General features: G+C 43.6%; 1 long non-coding RNA gene across 2 annotated transcripts in view; it reads right to left on the bottom strand.

Annotated features, from left to right (window-relative positions):
* Positions 1 to 953: 953 nt before the first annotated feature.
* LOC147030991 (uncharacterized) overlaps positions 954 to 25,709 on the bottom strand; it is a 62,241-nt gene continuing 37,485 nt past the window's right edge. The window contains exons 2-3 of one of the 2 annotated variants that reach the window (XR_015055829.1): positions 11,377 to 11,426; positions 954 to 1,549 (exon numbers count right to left, since the gene is read on the bottom strand). This is a non-coding gene — a long non-coding RNA (uncharacterized LOC147030991). The remainder of the gene's footprint in view (positions 1,550 to 11,376; positions 11,427 to 25,709) is intronic. The other variant, XR_015055828.1, reaches the window with a different exon arrangement.

The following is a 25,709-nucleotide window of genomic DNA, read 5'->3' as shown; positions in this document are numbered from 1 at the left end:
AAGAAGAAGAAGAATTGTGACGCGTGCCAAAAAAAAAAAAAACTTTCAAACCGCGTGCCAGAAACAACAACTGCACAGGCCGTTCCTTCGCTCTCGCGTGCCCGTACGTGCGTGCCCGTACGTGCGTGGCTGTACGTGCGTGGCCGTACGTGCAAAAAAAAAGAAAAAAAAAGGAAGAAGAATTGTGACATCAATCGTGACGTCATAGCACCGTGTCCTGTCATTGGTTTGGTAAATAAATGGCCATAACTTGGGAACCACTTGTCCGATTGACATCAAACCTCGAAAAGGCACATCTGCGGGACCCCGGCAATATTCCTGGCAAGTTTCAATCAGATCGGATCGGCGGTCGTCGAGAAACGGCGGTCGCAGACAAACAGACAGACAGACACACACACACAGATTGCTGGAATTACAGATAGATGATGTCATAGGTCACATGGTTCGTCAGGCATCTTGGATTGAAAATTAGTAAATTTTAAAAATCTTCTTCTCCTGAACAGCTGGACAGATTGAGGCAAAAATTCACACACACTTTCCCCAAGACATCCTTTCACAAGTTTGTTAATTTCTAATTGATAGGTCATTGGTTTGGTGGCCATATTGAATTTACCCTAAAACCTTCAAACATCATCTTCTCCAGAACGGCTGGACAGATCAAGGGGAAACTTCACATACATATTGCACATGAGCAGTGAATATAAGTTTGTTAATTTCTAATTGATAGGTCACATGTTTTGGCAGCCATGTTGGATTCAAGAACAATGTTAAATATTGCCTGGAACCACTTATCCTAAATATGCGAAACTTTGCGACTATCATTTAAATCTCATGTTGCATTAAAGGCGGACGTCTGGGTACCCGGTCATCACTGCCAGGAAATTCAGAAAGAGGCAGTGATTTTAGCCAAATAAACTTTTATGAACATTATCAATAACTATTTAAACAGGGTATTGTGTTTAGAGAAAAAAACAATGCTTAATGACCTTTACAGCAAAAATCCTTCAACATTTTAATTCTTTTATTTCATTTCTATCTCAACAAATGCAAATTATATCTCAACAAAAGAGGGTTAAACAAGGTGTGTGTGTTTTGCCTGACATTCATCGTAACAGTAAATCAGAAGAAAATTATTAATCCCTTTCTTTAGCGCTTCATCACACGGTTTTTCTACCTCCCATAAATTTATTAGACTTATACTTGGATGGCTGACTTAGCATCAGAAACATAGCTGTCCAGGATGGTTTGATTTATATAAAAGTCTTTTGCGACATTGCAGACACTTTATCCAGAAACATTTTCCTTTAAAGCAGTCTTCCTCAATTCAGAACTAAATTAACTGGAATTATTTTTATGACTTTACTTCTAAGCATGTTCTATTTCAGGACACCATTGTCATAAAACTATAAAGTAAAACATTGTCTTTACTCAAACGATCCAAAAAGCAGAACTTGGGTGAACTCCAAACTTATGTTTACGTCAAAGTCAAAGCAAAAGCGATGAACACCGAAACTCTTTACAGGCTGTTCTTCTTCTCTTTCTCACTCTGCTTTTATATTATCGGAGAGAGAACATTCATGAAATTGCTCCCCTCACAACAACTGCCCACACTTTGCTAAACGATTCTAATCCCGGAAGTAATCAGAAATTTCTTGCACTCTGGCTCCCTTTCTTCACAGGTTAAAGATGAATGACAACATCAGTAAATTCTCCAACAATGTCATTAATATGTCCCCAAAAATTGCAACGTTGTAGTAGTCAGGTCAATGTATGGAAAATACCCCCTCAACCCCCAAAAAATTGCTACAAAAGATTTCTCAACCGATTCTGGTAGGTTTTAGTGTACTTTATAACATCCTAAAAGTATGACCCCCGGAAAAGTGTTTTTTTCAAGATGGCGTCCAAGATGGCTGCCGAAACCTTTTAATGATCATAACTCTGTAACTATCAACTCAAATTTGATGATCTTGGTGTCTATTCCTAGGTTTTTGGGGGCAAAGAACACATTGAGATCATAAAAAATGATGTTGGCCGACTATGTAACATCAAAATCCAATATGGCGTCAAAAATGAACACATTGTAACCATTTTTATATCACATAGCATAAGTTAAGATTTTTTGCTGCAGTGGCTTTCCATATTTTCAGTGCTGCCATCAGTTGAGAAACCTTTTGTACCAATGTTTTGGGGGTTGAAGGGGCATTTTCCAAATATTGACCTGACTACGATAGATGTGACACTAATTCTCATCTTTCTCTTTTTCAGATTCAACAATGAGTGCAAGCACAGCCAGTCAAGCTTTTTGTCCTATATACAAGGAGAAGATCGAGGATTCCAGTGATAACTGGGTTGCAATTCAGTGGAAGGGGGCGAAGGGAATAAATGAAGCCAGTGTAAAGCGGAAGGACGATCTTGTAGTTGAAGCCGGTACTAAAGTGCATAAAAGCTGTCGTCAACAGTACATAAATGATAAAAACATTAAAAGCCATGTTGCAAAGAAAAGTAGTGGTTCTGTGCCAGCAAAGAGAACCACAAGACAATCAAGTGGAGGTTTTGACAGTGAAAAGGATTGCATATTCTGTGGATGTAAAATTGAGTTGGACAAGGGACACTTTAGCTGGGTACTGACAGACAAATTTGTGGAGACAATTTTTGGAGGTTTGTGAATCGCGTTCAGATGATTGGGGACTTACTGTAAACTGACTTCTTGTCAGGTCAGGTTCGATCTGTGACCTGCTACAGGTACCATGTAAACCTGTACTAACCTGTTCCATGGTCGGGTTGTCGGCGACTAAACCGTCTCCCCCACCAGGTTTTCTGGTGAGGAGGGTGTTTGGATATGGACACCCAGCAGGATTAAAAACAAAACCTGTCAAAGGGCGGAGGAGCTCCTTGTGAGCCAACGGCCATCCATATCTAGTGCCCAACTGTGTCTGCGGACGTCCTCCTGCAGTTGGGTTACTTCTTATTAGGAGGTTGGTGGCAGGATTTGCACTCCAGCCACCGTAAAACGCTTCATTCCGCAAAACGCAAAAACGCTAAAAAATCTGAAAACCCACTCCGTGGGAGTACCTCCTGTGCAGCTTCCCTTCGCAGGGCAGCTCACCGGATGATGGGATTGGGGCAAAGCCTTCGGGACCCCCAATCTTTGATAGGAGGGAAACCACGGGGTAACATCCCTGGGTTAGATTGCGGGAGAGTGTGTCGGAGTGGTGCTGAGGTGTCGTCCACCAGACGGCGGTCTCCTTGGGTTAACCTGAGGCGGTCCCTTCGGGTGGGTGCCTGGAATGTCCTATCCCTAAGAGAGGATGATCACCTGTCTCTGTTATCATCTGAGCTCAAGCGTTTGGACATCGGGATTGCAGCTCTCTCTGAGGTTCGGAGACCGGATTGCGGCGAGATAATGGTGGGTGGTTACACCTACTATTGGTCTGGTCGCTCTGATGGTTACCATACCCAAGGAGTTGCTGTAGCTGTGTCCAATAAGCTGACCCCAATGATAATTGAGGTAACACCGGTCAACGAGCGTATTATGAGATTAAGGATTCGTCACTCCTTAGGTGTCATTTCCCTGGTCTCTATTTATGCTCCGACTGAGGCGAGTGATCTTACCGTGAAGGATGCATTCTACGCCACACTCGAGTCTGTGGTTGATCAGTGCCCCAGACGAGATACACTTCTAGTCTTGGGGGATTTCAATGCATCGACTGGAACTGATAGGGATGGTTATGAGGTGTGTGTTGGTCCCCATGGGTCAGGAACTATGAACCAGAATAGCACTAAGTTCCTTGACTTTGCAAGAAGTCATGGACTTAGGGTGGCTGGTTCATGGTTTCAGCGCCCGCAAGCTCATCGCTGGACTTGGTATTCCAACGCTGGCGGTGTGGCAAAGGAGATTGACCATGTCCTCATTGACGGTCGTTGGAGGATGATCCAGAACTGCAGGGTCTACCGGAGTGCTCAGTTCCTCAATACTGACCACAGGCTTGTTGTAGCAACTCTAAAGCTGCACCTTAAATCCTGGAGAATGGTACCATCCCAGCCTAGGCTGGATGTTGCCAAGCTCAGGGATGAGAGAGTAGCTGAGGAGTTTGCGAACAGGCTGAGTGGACACTTGGGGGGTCTGGGTGCTTTGGGGGTCCTGAAGAGTTGTGGAGCACCTTCAAGACCACCGTCCTTGATGTTGCCGGTGGATGCCTTGGAGTTCACCGCAGAGCAAAGAAGAATTTTGTCTCTCAAGGGACACTGGATACCATTGACCAGAGTCGCAGGGCCAGGCTGAATGGCAGAGCTGAGCTGTTCAGGGAGCTGAGGCGTAAAACTGTACGTGCACTGAGGGTGGACAAGGAGGCCTATGTGCGAGGAATCTGTGAGGGGGTAGAGCATCACCTGTGGACAGGTGATTCTCGTCCCGCTTACAGGGGAATTCGCGCATTACGTTCATCCAAGCCCATCCCTCGGAGCACTGCAGTTCGAGCAGAGAGTGGTAGGCTCTTGACAGAGGAGTCTGAAGTGAAGGCCCGCTGGGCCGGTTACTTTGAGCGGTTGTACCAGGCTGATCCCCCAGCTGTCGAGTTGGACGTCATGGGTGTTACAATCCCTGTTGCTGACCCTTGAATCAACTGTGGTCCACCATCGCTTGTGGAAACACGGGCTGCGGTGAACCAGTTGAAACGGGGCAAAGCTCCAGGGATCTGTGGCATCCATGCTGAACTTCTCAAGGCTGGTGGAAATGCTGCACTCGCGTCGTTGCATGCAGTTTTGTGCTCTGCCTGGAACACAGGCATCATCCCAACTGACTGGAAGAGGGGCCTTGTTGTCCCTCTCTGGAAAGGGAAGGGTGATCGCCAAGACTGCAACAACTACCGAGGGGTGACGCTGCTCTCAGTGCCGGGCAAGGTCTTTGCTCGGATAATTCTTGATAGGGTTCGCCACCATCTGCTTGAGCACCAGCGTCCAGAGCAGTCAGGCTTTACACCAAAGAGGTCAACGATTGACCGTATCCTTGCTCTTCGTGTCCTCACTGAACGCAGACGAGAGTTTCGGCAGGGGCTGCTTGCAGCCTATGTTGATCTCTGTAAAGCGTTCGATTCAGTGAATCGGGATGTCCTCTGGAGGATTCTTGGTCTTCGTGGGGTGCCACCGAAACTGATCGATCTGATGTCTGAACTCTACTCTGGTACTGAGAGTGCTGTGAAGTGTGGTGGTACCGCCTCTGACTTATTTCCAGTTGTTACTGGAGTTCGTCAGGGATGTGTACTTGCCCCCACACTTTTCAGCACTTGTATGGACTGGATTTTTGGGAGGATGTCGGAGAGATCAAGTTGCGGTGCATCGTTTGGCAATGTCAAGATCTCGGACCTTGATTTTGCAGATGATGCAGTCATCTTTGCGGAGACTTTAGACATCCTCTTGGGGGCCCTCGAGGTGCTGAATGAGGAGTCGGAGCCGTTGGGATTACGGATTTCTTGGGTCAAAACAAAGATCCAGGCTTTCGGTGACATCTTGGATGCTGCTGTCCTGTCTGTGTCTGTTTGTGGTGAGGATGTTGAGGTCGTGGATAGATTCACTTACCTTGGCAGTGATATTCATGTCTCCGCAGGTTGTGAGCCGGAGGTCAATAGACGTCTGGGTCGGGCCTGGGGAGTCATGGATTCACTGGATCATGGGGTGTGGCGCTGCCGGTACCTGTGCGGGAGGACGAAAGTCCGAGTCTTCAGGTCCTTGGTACTTCCAGTCTTGCTCTATGGGTGCGAGACTTGGACTTTGACCAAGGATCTGAGACGGAGACTTAATTCCTTTGGTACCAGGTCTCTTCGGAGAATCCTTGGCTATCGCTGGTCGGATTTTGTGTCCAACGAGCGGTTGCTGAGAGAGACTCGGATGAGATTTGTTACCTGCATAGTCCGTGAGCGTCAGCTGCGGCTGTATGGACATGTGGCTCGTTTTCCTGACGCTGATCCTGCTCACCAGATTCTCTCAGCGAGGGAGTCTCATGAGTGGAGGAGGCCAGTGGGCCGACCACGTGCCTCATGGTTGCAGCAGGTTGACCATCATCTCAAGGAGATGGGGATGGGCCTGGCATCTGCCTGGGGGATGGCCAGACGGAGGCCCCTGGAGTACCGGCGGAAAGTGGACGCAGCGACGCGCTGTTCTGGCACATGCTCCCATACCTGACCTAACCTTACTGTAAACGGTTGGATTGAATACTATTTATGAGATTTACATGCAGCAGACGGACTCTATCATCATTCGTGTAGTGGAAATTTCCGGTCCTTCAAGTCTGTGCCTTTAGAGTTCCACAATGCCCCCGATGCCAAGCGCAGAAAGTCTGGTCATCCTAAAGATGAAGATAAGTATGAAGCATTTCAGAAAATGTGTGCTTACCTTGAACTGAACAATGAGGAACAACTAACTGTTACATCTTGGAGCCTCATAATGAAAGGGTATCTTTGCAATCCTGATTCGGAACCGTATGACAATTACACTTTGAAAAAGCATCTTAAAAACACTTTAAGGACTCAATTCATTTTTCTGAAGGAGAAGGCTTGGACGATATTGTTACGAGAGAACAAACCTCGCTGATTCTGAGATCATACTACAAGCAAAAGTGTCAGGAAGGCGATGATGAGTCCCCAAAAACGCGCTGTTATTGAAACTGCTGCTCGGTTAATCAGAAGTAATATCAAATTTTAGGTTTCTACCGTGACGAATCAGTGTCCAAGTAGTGAGGATTTAAAACTTTATTCAGCCCTATCATTCATTCCGACTAGTCTGCGGACAGCACTGGAAACATTGTTCATTGGGAAAGACAGAAGACGCAAGGTTGCGGCAGTTGGTCAGGCCATAATTCAGGCAGTTCGCCGACGAGCTGTCATTGCACCACTAAAAGTGGGACTTGCTGTGCAAATCCATCATCTGTATCGTTCGAAGTTCCTTGTGGATACTCTTCATGAAATGGGATTCTGTTGCTCATACACAGAAGTGATCAGATTTGAAAAAAATGCAGCGGATTGTGTGGAACCTGATGTCCTCGGTGGTGATGTAGATTTGCTGGAGATGTCTGTCCTCTTTGCCGCTGATAATGTTGATCAAAACGTTATCACTATTGACAGCAAAGGGACATTTCATGGAATGGGTGTCATTGCCTCTGTCACCCCTGGAAAACGGACGAACCGTCTCATTCCGCAACGACAGATCTCAGAATTGAAAACTGAAAACAAGACAAAAATTTCTATCTTGGAGTACAGGTTTGCAAGGCATGCTTGTCATGAGGTAGTCTTCGAGGACCTGCCGAGATTTCTTGACTGTGACCAGAGGATCGATATTCTGTGGGAAGTCTCCCTCGGCTTCAAAGAGGCAACACCGAATTGGCAGGGGATGATGCATATCTTGCATCAGGGGAGCCACCACCCTGGCCAGTCGTCAGTCAAATTCTTGCCAATGATCAATATGTACTCTGGAGACAAATCGTGCATTGTGTCTACATTAGACTTTGTTTGCAACCTTGCCATGAAGCACAACCTTCCCACCAATGTAACTTTTGACCAGCCCTTGTATTGGAAGGCTGCCAAAATAATCATTGATGTGCCACAAAGTAGTCACCTGAAAGGCATTGTTTTGATGTTGGGGTGTTTCCATACACTTATGAACTTGCTGGGCACCATAGGAACTCTCATGGAAGGGACCGGTCTCAAAAACATATTTGAGACTGTCTATGGAGAAAATGCAGTTGTGCACATGATGACAGGGAAAGCTGTCCAGAGGGCTTTGCGGGGCCATCTTCTTGTTGACAAGTGCCTGCATAGCCAGCTTATAATGGAAATGGCCAAAGACAATCCCAAGATTCAGACACTGCTGGATCAAGCCGAGGAATTGTACTCCTCCCTTCTTAGCGGAGAGACGACGCTAGGAGATGCTGCTTGTTCTGAGGTTTTGATCCAACTCGAGACAGTAACGGAGAAGAAGAAATCTGAACTTGCTCAGATCTCAAAGACCAGCCAATTGTGGCATAATTATCAGTGTATGGTTGGCATGGCAAGAATGTTGATCAAGGCGGATCGTACTGGGTCTTGGTTGATGCATTTGCAGTTGGTCCAATTGCCTAACTGTCTTTGCTGCAGCTGGGCACTTCAATTAGCTGCGATCTGCTCATTACTACCTGCAGCAAATGAGCAACCTGGAGGAAAAGCACCCAGACGTTTATTGAAAGTTCCTTGATGGTTTTCACGTTGTTCGTAGGAGCAATCAGTGCTGGGCAGGGCTTAGTAGTGATCTTGTCATTGAACAAACGTTGATGTGGTCTCTAAAGAGCACTGGTGGTCTAACTCGCGGCAGTGGGATGACTGAGGACATGCGAAACCTTTGGACCTTATCTACACCTGTAACATCCGAGTACAACAGTGCGATGCAGGATTTCACAGACCTGACCTATACTAGAAGTCCACAACACAAAGACTCAACTGCGGCACGCATCAAAAGAGATGCATCTGATCCCGAGAAAATTCGGATAAAGCTTGCAGCCTGCTCACCCTTCACATCTGATTCTACTCTGAGAAACATTGTCAACGGGATAGTGGCTGGGCCAGATGTGAATGTACATGCCTTTGAATCGGTTGGGAACAAAATCATTGAAGATATAATCAGAAAGTCGGCATTTACTTACAAATTCAAGCGGAAAGACAGAGCCCAAACCCTTGGGAATATCTCTGCTGTGAAGATTGCTCCTGATCGTACCATTGATCCTGCCCTTCTGTTCCAGCATTTCCTTGTGGTGTCAAGGTCAGGATATTTCCCTTGAAGATGTTTTGACGTATGAACTAAGCCCCTACCCTCCAGCTCTCTTTGAGGTCAGGAACATTCTTCGAAAAGCAGACAAACCTCAGCTTGCTCAGGCAATTCGAGACCATGCTGCGGACTTATCAAGTGAGGCTGTGATGAACTCTATTCCTAAAACAGATTGTTACGTGCTCGATGGTGGCTCTTTGCTCCATCGTTTACCGTGGAAGAAAGGCGACTCATATAATGCAATAGCTGAGTCTTATGCAGACTTCACTGTGAGACATTACGGACTAGCGACAGTGGTGTTCGATGGCTATGGTGAAGGTCCCTCCATAAAAGACAACACACATCAGAGACGAGGACAAAACCTGCACTCTATTGTTAGTTTCAGTGCAGAAACAGAGTTTTCAGGCAAAAAGGAGGACTTTTTGTCTCGTGACAAAAACAAGGCAGACATGATTGTTCTCATCAGCACAGCACTAACTAAAAGGGGATGCCATGTCATTCAGTCACCAGGGGATGCCGACGTTGATATCGTTAAGGAAACTGTTGAACGATCCCGTCATTGCACCACAACGTTGGTCGGTGAGGATACAGATTTGCTGATCTTGCTCCTTCATTACTCGAGAACAGACAATGAGATCATCTACTTCCGTTCTGACGCAAACATGCAGTCAAAAGAACACAAAGTGTTTAACATTAACCTGTTGAAAGACACTTCAGGAGACGATGTGTGTAATGAGTTGCTCTTTGTACATGCCTACACAGGCTGTGATTCAACTTCAAGGATTTTTGGCATCGGAAAAAAGTCAGCCTTCCGAAAATTAGTGAAATCTGATCCTGTCATGAAGTCGTGTGCTAGTGCATTCATCCTTCAAAACAAATCTCAAGAGGACATATCAGATCTTGGAAAAGACCTGATGGTTGATCTCTTTGGTGGCAAGTCTAATGATACGCTATCATCACTGCGCCATATCATTTTCACCAAGAAAGTGGCAACTGCTCAAGCATTTGTCACTCCTGAACGGCTTCCACCAACATCACCTGCAACAAGATTCCATAGCCAACGTGTGTACTTTCAAATTGTGGTATGGATGGGGATGGCAAATGAAATGAACCCAACTGAATGGGGATGGAAACAGGAAAATGATCAGTTAATTCCAATTATGACCCAAAACAATGCTGCGCCTCACGAACTCTTGAAAATTATCCATTGCAACTGTTCGAGGGGGTGCAAATCCTCTCGACGCAGCTGCAGACACGATGGACTCCCCTGCACTGCTGCATGTGGCCCTTGCCAAACTGAAAACTGTGACAATCCAAACAACACTCAAGAGGTCGATACTGAGGAGGAGGATGACACTCAAAACTGAATGCTCTGAAACTTATTCTATGGACAAATGTTGGATTTTTGTGTTACATAACAAGCCAACATCATTTTTTTATGATCTCAATGTGTTCTTTGCCCCCAAAAACCTGGGGATAGACACCAAGATCATCAAATTTGAGTTGATAGTTACAGAGTTATGATCATTAAAAGGTTTCAGCAGCCATCTTGGACGCCATCTTGAAAAAAACACTTTTCTGGGGGTCATACTTTGGTAAACTTTTAGTATGTTATAAAGTACACTACAACCTACCAGAATCAGTTGAGAAACCTTTTGTAGCAATTTTTGGGGGTTAAACTGTATATTGACCTGACTATAGGCAATGACGTTGAAAACAATGTTGTTGAAAACAAATTTTCCCATTTAAATTATGGTACCGTATATAATATTTAATGTGTCCCGAGTCAAATTGTTTTTGCACCAACACAACTTTAATGAGTCAAAAACAGCATATTTTGTACATTTACATTCAATAACCTCTGAATCAAAAAATAAAATACCGAACAAACAAGATAAATAAATAAAAACATATTTTAAATGAGAAGGGCACTCGGTAGAGCACACACCTCCGCCACGTAATGCCTGATCCATGAGAACATAAATAATTCTCGTCTCCTTATCCGGAATCGGATCTTCACCAAAATTGAGCCAATTCGTCCTTGTCATGCACCCAATCTGTCCACCAAGTTTCGTCCGAATCCGTGCACAACTTTTTGAGATATCGTGCTGTATATCATTTTTCATGCAATCTCTCAATGGTGAAGAATCACTTAAAAATTATCAGATCCGGATCCAGATCCGGATCTTCACCAAAATTGAATCAATTCTTCCTTGTCACCCAACATGTACACCAAGTTTCATCTGAATCTGTCCACAACTTTTTGAGATATCGTGCTATATATCATTTTTGACCCCATATCTCAATGGTGAAGAATCACTTTAAAAATTTAGTAGTTGGATTCGGATCCGGATCTTCACCAAAATCTAACCAATTCGTCCTTGTTACACACGCAATCTGTCCACAACATTTCATCCAGATCCATCCACAACTTTTTGAGAGATCCTGCACACAAATAAACAGACAAACAGACAGACAGACAGACAGACAGACAGAAAGAAAGAAAGGGGTGAAAACATAACCTCGTTGACCTTCGGTGGCAGAAGTAATTACAAAAAAGTAACGTGGAAAGTCAAGTACTGTACTCACTGATGATAGTCCTTGATGAAGCTTGTGGAGGTGCAGTGGAGAAGAGTGGGCTTTTGTGAGGAGGAGGAGGAGGAGGAGGAGGAGGAGGAGGAGGAGGAGGAGGAGAAGGAGGAGGAGGAGGATTAGAAGGATGATGATGATGATGGAGCAGATTCCACCTCCCCCAATGCCGATATATCGTGATGTTTACTAGAAATTCACTTCACCATGAAGAGCGTAAGTTCACCGGGTGGATGCTGAACAAAGCCGAAGGTTTTGCGGAAATTCACTGAACAATAAAAGTACATTGACGAGAACTGACAACGTTATATGGAAATGTCACGACGTTGTTAGAAAATTCTTCCCCGATTGGTGAACGACGTTAGAAGCGACGTTGTAGGAGAACTTACTGCAACATGTCCTCTTTTTATTTTACTCCACTTTTCAAATAAACCTCACACCTCAACAAACATTACCCAGTCATGTATAACAAACAATTTGTTCCTTATCCAACATGAGGAATACAAGTATTAACATCGCACTGTACTAAAACACGGCCAAACACAATTTTTGCCAGGAAATTGAAGAAAGATTATTGCATTTTTCCAATGTACACAAATTCTTGAACAAAACAATCAACAAACATCACGGAGAATCATCAGAAATTTAATCAGAATCATTTCCTCATTGGAAATCACAGTTCAACAACTCTGCTCAGTGAATAGGAAGATTAATAAATCGTGTGATGGTCATTTGACATCGATCAGTATTCAACAGGTAACTCTAAGTATGGTTTAATAGAAGGAATGGAACATTATTATGCGAATTATATTTACTTGTACTCTTGCAGAAACAAATTACCATGACAGCAATCTAACCATAAACTGCCTGGTAATTGACCCTGACACAACAAGCTGCATGTGCCAATGTAGAAAATTAAAGAAACATTTACCTTTACAAATCAAGGTTGCCTTTCAGTTCCTTGACACTCAACCCAAATTAGCAGCCATTTTCAATTCCAGCATGAGGTGGTGGATGACAAGAAGTTTCCAATATTGCTACTTACAGTAGATACGACAAAGACCTTTTCCTGGATGTGACAAATATCTCGTTGAAATAGATGCAACGTGTTTTTCTTGAGGACTAGACGACCCGTGAACCCGTTGGGTTCCTGTTGTGACAGCGGTTGATGAAAAAAAAAAAAGACAATTTTAATATTATTTAGTGGTCAAACTTTAACTTGAAGAAAATTTGAGCATTTACTTCAGGAGTCATCGTTCGGCCAACCGGTTTCTCGAGGTATATCAACACATTCTCCATGGTTTGTCCTTGCCATTTATGGATCGTCATACCAAAACTTGACTGAATCGGGAATTGATTTTTTAATAATTTTTTCGTTGCCCGATTTGAACGAAACTTGATACTGCATACCGCAGGAGAATGGTTGTAAGGTGGCCCTAAAATTTTTGCACTATCCTTTACCGTTTTGGCTGTATTTCGGGAACATACATAGATGTATGTGTATATATATATACATATATATATATATATATACATATATACATATATAAAAGATATATATATATATATATATATATATATATACACACATAAGATATATATATATATATATATATATATATATATATATATAAATAAAAGATATATATATATATATATATATATATATATATACACACATAAGATATATATATATATATATATATATATATATATATATATATATATATATATATATATATATATATGATGAGAGTTTTCGTAATATATAGATTATTGTACTGTATGGGCGTGGCCTGAGTCGCGGTTGGTGGTGGTCACGTGGTTAGGGCTTCATTTGTCACGACTCGCCACTGGGGACTTGTAGTACCAGTCAGCGTCAGAAGCAGCATGGACTGTCATTAGCAGTGGCCTGTAGGTCGTGTGCCTACAGAGTGCATCGAGTACGTAATAAAGCGGAGCTACGGGCATCCGACGCCCACACTCTCGCTCATGGCAATAAAGCAGGGGTGTGCTATCCCCTGGCTCGTGTCTGCCTCAGCGCACCTCTACCACGACATTACACTTATGGCCAGAGATGTCCAATAATTGCTACATACCTATATGGCTCTTTGGACACGTGGAAGATCAGTTGTGCATTGCTAAGAAAGGACATTGGTGCAGTGAATCATTTTTGTTGTAATACAGTATGTTGTCATATTCAGCAAGTCCACTATCACTGCTCTCGATAAGAATGATGAAAATAGTATGCAAGTAAAATGGATCCATTATTAAAACTGAAGTCAACTCGTTTTTCTTTACTAATACATTATGAGTGACTAGTTTGGCCTTTTTCCTCGGGACTCAACACCAGATGTGATTTGTCATCTCCCATGTAATTACATCCTCACTCACTCTCAAACAAGAGGTCAGGGCCATGTCTAAACAAATATACTACGTTTTTTTACAAGTCTGGAATTCAGCCCTGTTTGCAAAGCTCTTTGGATATGTCATTCAAGATTTCAAGGCTTGCAGTTTTTGGTGAAGCTCATAAATCGGAATTATCTCATGATGAGATCCTCTCATTTGCTCTCTTTCATTGAGGGAGACATGCCACAAGTAAATGTTTTGTGTCCAATTCTGTCCATAGCATATTTATATACTCCATATCCATTAAAAAAACTCTATTCACCATATTCCCAACAAATACACTTTACACAAAGCAGTTCCTCACCTGAGTGATAGCCATCACTCTGCTTCTCTTTTGACTGATAAATCAAGGACTTGGAACATGACATTCAACTGAATCTCACATCCTTTCCATATCACAATGTAAAGATGGCCTTCCTTTATTTCATACGGGCAAGGGTACCCGGCGTTGCCTGATGTATATTTTTTGTGGGGGGCATAAAACACTTCCCTACACCCACTATTGAATGGGGATGGGGATCATTCATTATTACCTTTCACAGAGATACAAAAGTTTAGGCACGAGAGAGAGATTTACAAATGGCCCATCATGGTCGCCTGTCCAACTCACAATCCCGTGAGATTTGTGGAAACCCCGAGGAATTGCAACTGTCAATTGTGACCATGATCATGAGACCCGAAACCAAGAGATCGCAAAATCAACTTCACACATTGAGACATATACTGTACAGGGTGGTCACAAAGTCCCATGACCCACCCACCCCCCCCCCAATCATTTCCCCCACCCACACACTTCCACCATCATCATCTAGCCTGGTACGTTTCTTATATATATGCATGTATTGTTCCGGCCATGGGTACCAAGTGTACTATGAGGGGGTTAATCCCCGTTTCTCCTCGGAAGAGCCAGACCTGGGGCCACCGCTCACAATTAACTTTGTGGTACGGTGGGTTACTTAACAACCATGAACACCTATCAGTCAACCACGAGTTCCAGTGTCCACCATCTAATTTGCGTGTCCACCATCAGTGGCCCCCTGACCAGGGAACGTGCCCTCAGTGATGCACCAATCTTATCTTGATTAGATCTTAAGTAAGGCGGCCAAGCGTTTACCGCTGGTGCACACCGACTATGACAGGTTAATTTGATTGGGAATTATAATCTGTCTGTCTATCTAGATTCAGACAATGCTGGATCAATGGAAGGAAACGACAATCATGGACAGGTTGAAATGTCAACAAGGAATTTATTAATAAGAAAAATAAATAAACTGAAGGACTTTTTTATTTCCTTGTCGACTAAATAGATGAATTCAAATCAAATGTTCAATCAACAAAGTAATATCAAACAAATAAAGAATTCAACAAGCATTATAGAAAAATGGACAAAAAGCAGATGCTTATCACTATGCCTTACTTAACAAGTAAACACGAGACATGGGTACTCAGCAGATCATTCAGGGGATAAAAGAAATCTGGTCTCGACTTACCAAGGCAGAAGTCGTCGTGCGTCCACTAAAAGAACCCAAATTGTGTGAGCGTGGCTTGGTCTACCTCTCCAAATGAGCTCTCCAGAGGTTGGCACATTTCTCCGCTCCAGGCACCCTGCCTTGCCACGCACCCACCCACCCACCCACAAAAAGGCTCGAACACCAATCGACGTCACCCCCAGGAATACCAAGAACCAGGTATGCCAAGAATCAGGTACGGCAAGAGCCAGGCACGCCAAGAGCCAGGCACACCAAGAGCCAGGTACCGAGCAGATCCCCAGGAACAGTCCAACTGTCCCCAACCAAACTGTCAGAAGCTGTCCCCAACCATCAGCAGGATCTCTGACCAACTGTCATCAGGATCTCCCACCAACTCCCAGCAATGCAGTCCTGCTGTCCTTTTATAGGCCACCAGTGTGGGCGGAGCCTCAAGCACGACTTCAGCCAAATCCAGCTTGCCTTTTGGCGCATCGCACGTGACCTCAAACCGTCAATTCCCATGATCATTCTCTCCTGACCATCAAACGAGATGCAACTCCCAATTAACACAGGCCTGGCTTACGACGCCATGTTCGGGGTGCTGGATGAACGCCAGAAAGCACCCACTTGCCAGAACAACCGAGCAAAAATGGGAAGTGGTCACAAAATGTCAACGGGCAATTATCACCTCTTTGTTCAACCCGATACGAACAAGATCCAGTTTGCATCCATCGAGCTGTTGAAAGGGGTGTCGATCCCGATTGAAGAAGGTGGGTGTTGAACGTCGATGAAAAAAGGTGGGTGCCTGAGGTGAACGATCCACAGCCACATTTGACTGTCAGAATGAACTGTCCAGGAAAAGCTTGCGGTGTGATTAATGACTCAAATGTCTTGTAAATCCAATGTGAAAATGATAACCAAAATAAAACGTGTAAATAAATTGTCTATTTCCAAGCCAATGTTGTCTTGATGGAAAGGGAATAGACGAGTATCCGCTGGGCTAACGGCTATCTATCGCACGTACGAACGGTGATTATCGCTCAAGCAGAAATGAAAACTGACGTAAAATCATATGTCATGAACGTGTCGTAAAGAGGAAAAGTTTATCCCATAAGAAAGAAAGGGAACCTGTTCTCTACCCTTCTCCAATGCATCAAAGAGTTAGAATCTGACCAGACAAGGGGATGGGTCTATTCTGAACATGCATTTATGGAAATAAGTGTCTGAGGACCCGGATGTTGTGTGCATTACCCGGACCCAATTCTGAAATCCACAACAATATATATATATATATATATATATATATATATATATATATATATATATATATATATATATATATATATATATATATATATATATATGTGTTCATGTTAATATTTTCATTTTTATGACAATACAAGTTTCGTGTAGTCATTGTTTACATTAATACCTCTTGTATGTTCATTATATTCATTTATCAGGTTCTGCGGAGGAGGTAACGGAACTTTGTTAACACCCTGTAGAATATTGGCGAAGAGGCATTGTAAAAGTGTTACCTTCGAAGTGGAATTAGATGTTATTCATTGAATGGATGCTCGTGAATGTGCTGTTGGTGTTTCTGGGTTAAGTTTGACCCTAATCTATAAATACTAGTACGTGCCCGTAAAAAAAATAATAATAATAAAATAATAATAATAATAATAATAATAATAATCAATAAATAAACCACACAGGCCGTTTCTTCGCTCTCACTTGCCCGTACGTGCGTGACCCGGAAGTTCGATATTATTCACAGTTACGATTATTCGCAATTTATTTTTAATACCCAATTATTCAATTAGCGCCAACGTATTTTGCCTTTTCGCAATGTCGTGACAAGGAAAAACAAAAAGAGAAGAGAAGAGAGAGAAAAAATTTACTTCCTGGTTCGGAGCATGCCAGCACTGTGATGTTCCCGAAATTTATACACCGTCTAATATGAAAACGATCATAACTTGTGCCATTCTGTTTATCTATAAATGCGCATAAGAAATCGAGAAATTATTAGAATACACGAAGTCATCATTATCCGGAAGCCCGTACGTTGTAACCCGTAATGGGGAACGTGGCTGTGCTTCCCTTCCCCATCGGCCACGCCCACGCAACAACGTGTCTTCCCATTGGTTTGGTAAATAAATGGCCATAACTTGGGAAGCACTTGTCCGATTAATATCAAACATTGAAAAGGCACATCCTCAGGTCCCCAGCAATATACCTGGCAAGTTTCAATTAGATCGGACCAGAGGTTGTCGAGAAACAGTGGTCACACACACACACACACACACACACACACACACACACACACACACACACACACACACACACACACACACACACACACACACACAGCTGGAATTTTTGATAGATGGTATCGTTCAGGAAGAAGAAGAAGAAGATGTACCACTAACTTGGACCACTTCCGGAAGAGGTTTCTTTGTGTTTAAATGTCTGGTGAAAATTTTTTCATACTAGGTGCTCGATTTTATATCAGATATATATATATATATATATATATATATATATATATATATATATATATATATATGTATATATATATATATATCGTTTAATATCAGGCGCACTTGTAGACACTATAATAATTATATTTGTGTTGCTGACAACAAATCGCTGCAACCTCAACGTACGACCTTCACAATCCATATTACTCGATTGCTCCTGGGGAAAGAAAATGAGAAAAGAAATGCAGGCAGTGTATAAGCCCAAGGCCTGATCGAGGACTGAAGGCCAATTATATAATTGTAATATTTTTTAATTTTTCAATTTTTTTTTTCTATCCAAACCTAACCCTTGACCTTCCTCTGGAGGAAAGAGGACACAATGCAAAGTTTAGTTGCACTGGTTCCTGCAGGGTCCGAATGCATAAATGAACAAACAAACAACCACACAAATGAAAAATCACTCAGAGAGTGACAGTTGACAAAACGGAACAGCAATTGGTAGAGCACATATCCCCGCCAGGCTGAATAGTTAACATTTTGTATGCCACTGATAGGTCGGATCTGAATCCGGACATTAACCAAAATCGAATTGGCTTGTTCTTGTCACCTAACCAACTCATCCACCTAGTTATGTCATGACTCATCCATAACTTTTTGAGATCTCATGTGCTGCATAGTTTTTGGCCCCATCTCAGTGGTGAAGAATCACTTGAAAAGCTCTTGAATCTGGATCCAGATTCGAATCTTCACAAAAATCGAATCAATCCATTGTGGTCCCACACCCAAACTATCCACCAAGTTCAATCCCAATCCGTCCACAACTTTTTGAGATGTGCAATATCGTTTTTAGCTCCATCTCTCAATGGTGACGAATCACTTAAAAATTAGATAATTCTCGTATCTGGATCCAGATTTTCACCCAAATTGAAGCAATTCTTCCTTGTGGCACTCCCAACCTGCCCACCAAGTTTCATGTGAATCCATCCATAACCTTTTGAGATATTCTGCTAGATATCGTTTTTGGCCCAATCTCTCAATGGTGAAGAAGCACTTAAGAAATTCTCTGATGCCGATCTGGACTTGGATCTTCACCAAAATTATGCGTTGCTGTTCTTGGTAAATCAACGACACACACAATAAAATTCAGAAGGATTTTGCTTGAAAACTGTGGCCAAAAATCGTGTGACAAACAAGCAGAGAGACAGATCAACATACTTGGCCAAAAAAAATTTTCACCAAGTAACAACCTTTCTTCTTGATATATTAGATACAAGCAAATACCACCTGTCGCTTCGCTGATGGAGACACTCAAGGGGCAGTGAGGAGAAAAAGAGGGGGGGGAGAGAGAGAGAGGAGGGAGGTAGACTGAGGAGGGGTGGGGGAAGGCAAGACAGCGTGAGGGGAGGGGAAGGGAAGGCAGCGTGAGGGAAGGGGAAGGGAAAGCAGCATGAGGGGAGGGGAAGGGAAGACAGCGTGAGGGGAGGGGTAGAGAAGGCAGCGTAAGGGGAGGGGAAGGGAAGGCAGCATGAGGGGAGGGCAAGAGAAGGTAGTGTGAGGGGAGGATCCACCAGACATGACCACCATCCGGATATGTCCAGAGATTATCACCGTTCAGATATAACCACGGTCCGGTCATAACCACTGTCCAGACACATATGGAGATAACCACGATCCAGACAAAACCACTGTCCGGACACATATAGAGATAACCACGATCTGGATAAAACCACTAGAGGTACAATTAGAATGTGAGTACGTGTATAATTATGTACAATTAGATCGTGAGTACGTGTATAAAGTATTCTAATGAGAACGTGAATACGTGGATAAAGTATGTACAATTAGTATTTGAGTACGTCCATAAAGTAAGTCCAATTAGAATGTGGGTACGTCTATAGAGTATGTACAATTAGAATGTGAGTACATCTCCAAAGTAAGTACAATTAGAATGTGAGTACTTCGATAAATAACGTACAATTTTAATGTGAGTACGTCTATAAAGTATGTACAATTAGGATGTGAGTTCGTCCATAAGGTATGCACAATAAGAATGTGAGTACGTCTCTAAAGTATTATCATTAGAACGTGAATACATGTATAAAGTATGTGCAATTAGAATGTGAGAACGTCCATAAAGTATGCACAATTAGAATGTGAGTGCGTGTATAAAGTATGTACAATTAGAATGTGAGTATGTCCATAAAGTATGTACAATTAGAATGTGAGTGCGTGTATAAAGTATGTACAATTAGAATGTGAGTATGTCCATAAAGTATGTACAATTAGAATGTGAGTGCGTGTATAAAGTATGTACAATTAGAATGTGAGTATGTCCATAAAGTATGTACAATTAGAACGTGAGTACATGTATAAAGTATGTACAATTAGAATGTGATACGTCCATAAAGTATGTACAATTAGAACGTGAGTATGTCCATAAAGTATGTACAATTAGAATGTGAGTATGTCCATAAAGTATGTACAATTAGAACGTGAGTACATGTATAAAGTATGTACAATTAGAATGTGATACGTCCATAAAGTATGTACAATTAGAACGTGAGTACGTGGATAAAGTATGTTCAATTAGAATGTGAGTACGTCAATAAAGTATGCACAATTAGAATGTGAGTACGTCAATAAAGTATGCACAATTATAATGTGAGTACATGTTTATAGTATGCACAATTATAGTGCGAGTACGTCCATAAAGTATGTACAATTATGTGAGTATGTGTATAAAGTATGTACAATTAGAATGCGAGTACATCTATAAATTATGTACAATTAGAATGTGAGTACATGTATAAAGTATGTACAATTAGAATGTGAGTACGTCTATAAAGTATGTACAATTAGAATGTGAGTACATGTATAAAGTATGTCCAATTATAATTTGATTACGGATATATAAAGTATTGTCGTGGGTCTGGCCAGTTAGGGTAATCCCCCACACCCAAATTGTGGTGGACGGGCAGTTAACACCGGCCAGCCCGGATAGCCGAGCGGTTTTCCTTAGGAGGCAGACACATGTTCCTCAGAGATCATGACATGTGCGGGAGGCACATTCGGCACTGGCGGAGTGACAGAACAGATGGTTGCACAGCACAAGGGGTTTGTACTCGAACCCCACGAAAAATATATGGACACAGCAACTTAAAATAAACACGGGGATTTAATGACAAAAGAAATATTAACAAGGGTAATAATTAAAATGGAATAATAATCGTGAGATAAATTAAAGCCGAAAGTCCAGGCGCCTCGACACACAGACTTAAATACATCAAGAGGGAAGCAAAATAAAAGAAAAGCAAATCCTCCCTATATTCTGGCACTCAGCTTCCAGAGATGGCCTTTATGGAGCTTGGAATCAAGGAGCTTCGTCCTGCACCTGTCGACGCGCCCAAAATCGTGCCAAGCCGCTCTCTCACAGCGGGAAACGTACATCAGGCAATTTGTAAGGCAATATTTAACGCCAAAGCTCAGAGACCGCAGTGCAGCCTCTTCGTCGATTGTCCTCACTGATGCCTCAGCTTTGCAGAATGGTGCCGTCTCTTCGGTGATATACACGAGGCTTCGAGGTCGGTCTATCACAACCCAACCAAGAGCCAATGGCCAGCGTCTTTTATTTTTTTTTGTATACCTTGTCGAGGCTCATATGAAAGCTAACACACAATGCACAGCGAGGGGGGGGGCATGAGACAAGAGGGGTGGGAGTGGGAAGGACAAAATAGTGGGGAACAGGGACATGAGGAGATATCTGTGGAAGAGGGAAGGATGGGGTGGGGAACATGGGGTATACAAGACGGACATCACAGCGACTTTCAGGAAGGAATTAGCAGGGAATTTTAAGTAGGTGGGTTTTGGGTGGATTAACTGGGGCAGAAAAGATCGAAATGGGGGACGATAAGAGTTGGAGGTGAACAGCTGTTTTGAAGACCTGGAGGGAAGAGTGGGATTGAACAAAGTGAGTGAGTTTATTCCAAAGGTGGGAAAAAGAGGAATGAAAGAGTGAAAGTGAGCAATGATTCGTGATTTTGGTAGTTTAAGCAGGAGGTGGTTGGCAGACCTTCAGTGCCCCGCAGATATATGGTCGGGACAAATCACAGACAGAGCAGGGGGCACGAGACCGGAGAGGAGATGGTAGAAGACAAACACCACTGACCTGCCTGCAGTGAGAGAGTGAGAGGCCCAGAGACTAAGCCTCATTGTGGGAGATGCCAATTATCCGAAATGCCTTGGTTTCCACAGCGTGAAGCAGAGAAATGTGGGAGGCAGGAGCACCAGCCCAGTGGGGAGAGCAGTACTCCATCAAGCTGCAGACGAAAGCTTTGCATGTGGTCAAGAGCTCAGGTGTGCCGAGGAAGGACTTTGCATGACGGAGGATTCCCAGTCGGCAACTTGCTTTGGAGGCCAGGTTGGCAATGTGGCTTTCCCAGGAAAGTTCCTGGCAGATAGTGAGACCCAGAAGCTTGAAAGAAAGGACTTCTTCCAGAGTATTGTTGAGAAAGTAGATGGGGGGTTCCAAACGGTCCTTAAGGAGAGACAAAGCGAGGGTGTGAGATTTGTCTGGATTGAAAGACATGTTCCACGTGATGGACCAGTTTGTGATTTTACCCAGATCAGCAGTGAGCGAAGAAGCTGCTGCTTGCTGGTCTGAGGGATGACAGATGGTACGGCAGAGGGTGGAGTCATAAGCAAAGAGATAAAGAGGATTTTCCAGAGAGTAGGAGGGATCATTGAAGAAAACCAGAAAAATAACAGGGCCCAGAATGCTGCCTTGAGGAACTCCAGCCTGGACAGGAAGAGGGGATGAAAGAACTCCATTTTGACTGCCACATGTTGACTGCGACAGGAGAGGAAGTCTGCGAGCTATGAGTGGAGGTGGCCTTGGATGCCATAAGAAGAGAGAGTGGTGAGCAGGGCAGGGTGCCAGACCATGTCAAAAGCACGTGATATTGTTGCAGAAATGGGCCCTTAGTGGGTTATTAAATGTAGGATTCACCCAGATGCCCCCTCAAATGCATGTTTAGCCAGGTTGCTTGGTAATCCGACGTTACATGTGTGTCGGGAGGTGTAGCAGGCTGTCCAGTGTTCATACAGTGGTGGTGAACCAAGAGGCGCCATTCTTCTTCTTCCTTCCCCCCTCTGAACCAGCCCCCCGTCGAGCGCTCTGACAGAGTCAGTCGGCAAGACGTGACGGCAACCCATTGGCGGAGAGCCACTGCAGTCTCGTGCGATGGACCAATCATGGGTGCCCGGAGGCAGTCCGTAAGGCTCGCCCGAAAAAGGCAAAAGGAACTGGCTGCTTTGTGAGTCTGGGATCTGCTTTCGTGAGAAGAGCGAACCCCAAGAAGGCAAGAGAGGCTGCTGGTGTTGAGTCTGCGATCCTCTGTATGAGGAGTGGCGAGGTCCGTCTACGATCTGCTTTCGTGAGAAACATCCGCCCCGAAAGGCAAGAGGAACTGCATGAGGGGAGTCGGTGATCGACTTTATGAGGAGGTCATTGACAGGTTCATCCGGAGTCCAGTGACGGAGCCTCTGACAGTTCTTACTCACTCCACGGCTCGACACGTCTTGTGATCCCATCGATCCACCTGCGGAACCCAACACCCCGATTTGGCCTAGTCTGGTGAACAGGCCAGGCCTGGATTTGTATACTGGACCTTGTGAGAAACCAGCTGGAACCCACCACGATCTGACTGTCTTGTGCCGTCGACCTTACGGGGGCTGGACGCGCCGAGGCTGCGTGCGCAAGCTGTGCCGATAAGAGAACGAGCGCGATCTTGCCACGCTGGTGTGCAAGCGGTGCCGATAATAGGAGTACGAGCGCCATTTTACCACACGGCGTGCTCGAGCTTGGGCGCTCGAATCCGTTGACATCGGCTTGTCACAAGCCGCATTTGTGCCTTCGACACTGTTCCTCTCGTCCATGAGACACCACCAAGTACTCCGTGTCTTGTCTGCATGTTGTCTGCATCTTGTCTGCATGTCGGCCAGGCCGAAGGTTTATCTCGCTAAGGTTCCCCTCAAAACCCATATCCGCAGCTCCCTAGTTAAGAGCGGGTTATAGATTAATTATAACATTCGTGAATGCTTTGCTTGTGTCGTGTTCCCCGATGTGTCCCCAATAAATCTGGCTGATTCATATGAAAATTGCCACATTGAGTTTATTCGTGCCGTGCTGAGGAACAATCCGCTTGATTTGTATATAAACCAAAACAGGCTAGACTGGCAGACTTCGCTCGGTCTCTGACAAACCCAGTCTGTGGCCGGGGTCTATTTCCCCAACTGGTAAGGCCCAGGTGTACTTTGGTATCGCGATCCGATGCGCGTGACCTGAGACCTGTGCCGGACTAGCCGGCGTTATAACCCTGGAGACGGCGGTGCTGTTAAGTGATGCCGAATCTTCAACATTTGGCTGTCAAGAGTAGGGTGCGAATCCCGCCACCACCGAATCAATAACAATATGTCTCGGAATATGGCTCTGATTTCATGAGGCATTGAGGACCACCATCCATTGTTGGGAGAGCAGAAGCAGAATATCCAGGGTAGAGTGACCTGGTCTGAAACCAAATTGATGATTGGAAATCAAGCCATTGGAGAAGAGGAAGGATTTCATGTCTGAAGCGATGAGGGATTCCATAACCTTGCTGATGATTGGGAGAAGGCTGATTGGTCTGTAGTTGCAGGGATCTGTTTTTTCACCTCTTTTCTGCAGGGCAGTGATGTTTGCTGATTTCCAAGCAGATGGCAGATGACCTTGAGCAAATGAGAGGGTGAATAGAACAGAGAGAAGGTGAGCAAGAGCAGAGGAGCAGGTTTATGGGACACGTGGGCTGATACCGTCTGGACCGGTTGCAGAATATGAGTCGAGGTTTGACAGCAAGCTCTCCACTTTGTCAGAAGAAAAGGACACGGAGTCCAGGGACAGTTGGGTGCGAATGGGTAAGGTAGGTGCATAAAGCAATGGATTTCGGACACAATATTTCGATGAAAACACCGATATGTCAATATCTGTCTATGTCAAGAATATATATATATATATATATATATATATATATATATATATATATATATATATATATATATATATATATATATATATATATATAAGATCTGTCTCGAAGGCACGTAAGACGTCAGCCATTTTCAAGTTTGCAGTGTTAATGTGAGAAATTCTGATGATATCCGAAGACTCAATCGTTCAGTGGACTGCCACTGCATAAGTGATGAGGTCCTTGCGTTGGAGTCCTGCGTTGAGTCAGATTATTTTCACACAAGCCCCGTGCAGGAATTTATTCCTGTCTTTCTACGACTATATACACATAGTTCGAATCCTGGCTTCGATGTACATATATATATATATATATATATATATATATATATATATATATATATATATATATATATATATATATATATATATATATATATATATATATATATATATATATATATATATATATATATATATATATATATATATATACTGTATATCAAAACATGTGGAGTGTGATGAGCACTCCCCCATTCCCCAATGGACACAGTCGTACACCAAAACGTCACCACCAACACAGAGACCTCGGCCCGGTGACTGTCAGACAAAGATTATATGGTCAACATCAGTTAAACATCAAATGGAGCCACCGATCCAAATTTTGGGCTTATTTGCCCTCATCAAGATGGCATACCAATAAATATCTAACCAATGACTGTATCCAATGGGTGTTGGACTTTGTCCATTGGGGATCGGGGGAGTGCTCATCACACTCCACATGTTTCGATTTGCCCTCCGATCACATCACGTGCCTTCTGGTTGAATAGTTCGCATTAACAGGAACAATCGTCTGGGTGGCAGACGGACGGATGCTCTGTGTGGATTATGCGGTTTTACCAGCATGGATGGAAGACGTGATATTCAGCGACAAAATGGTGGATGCTTTACCAAGAACACTAAGGTGTGTAGAGGCAT

The sequence above is a fragment of the Eptatretus burgeri genome, chromosome 3 (genome assembly GCF_056783735.1).
Source record: "Eptatretus burgeri isolate ZD-2024b chromosome 3, Ebu_testis_v1, whole genome shotgun sequence".
NCBI lineage: Eukaryota > Metazoa > Chordata > Myxini > Myxiniformes > Myxinidae > Eptatretus > Eptatretus burgeri.
This window is presented reverse-complemented; position numbering and strand designations above follow the sequence as displayed.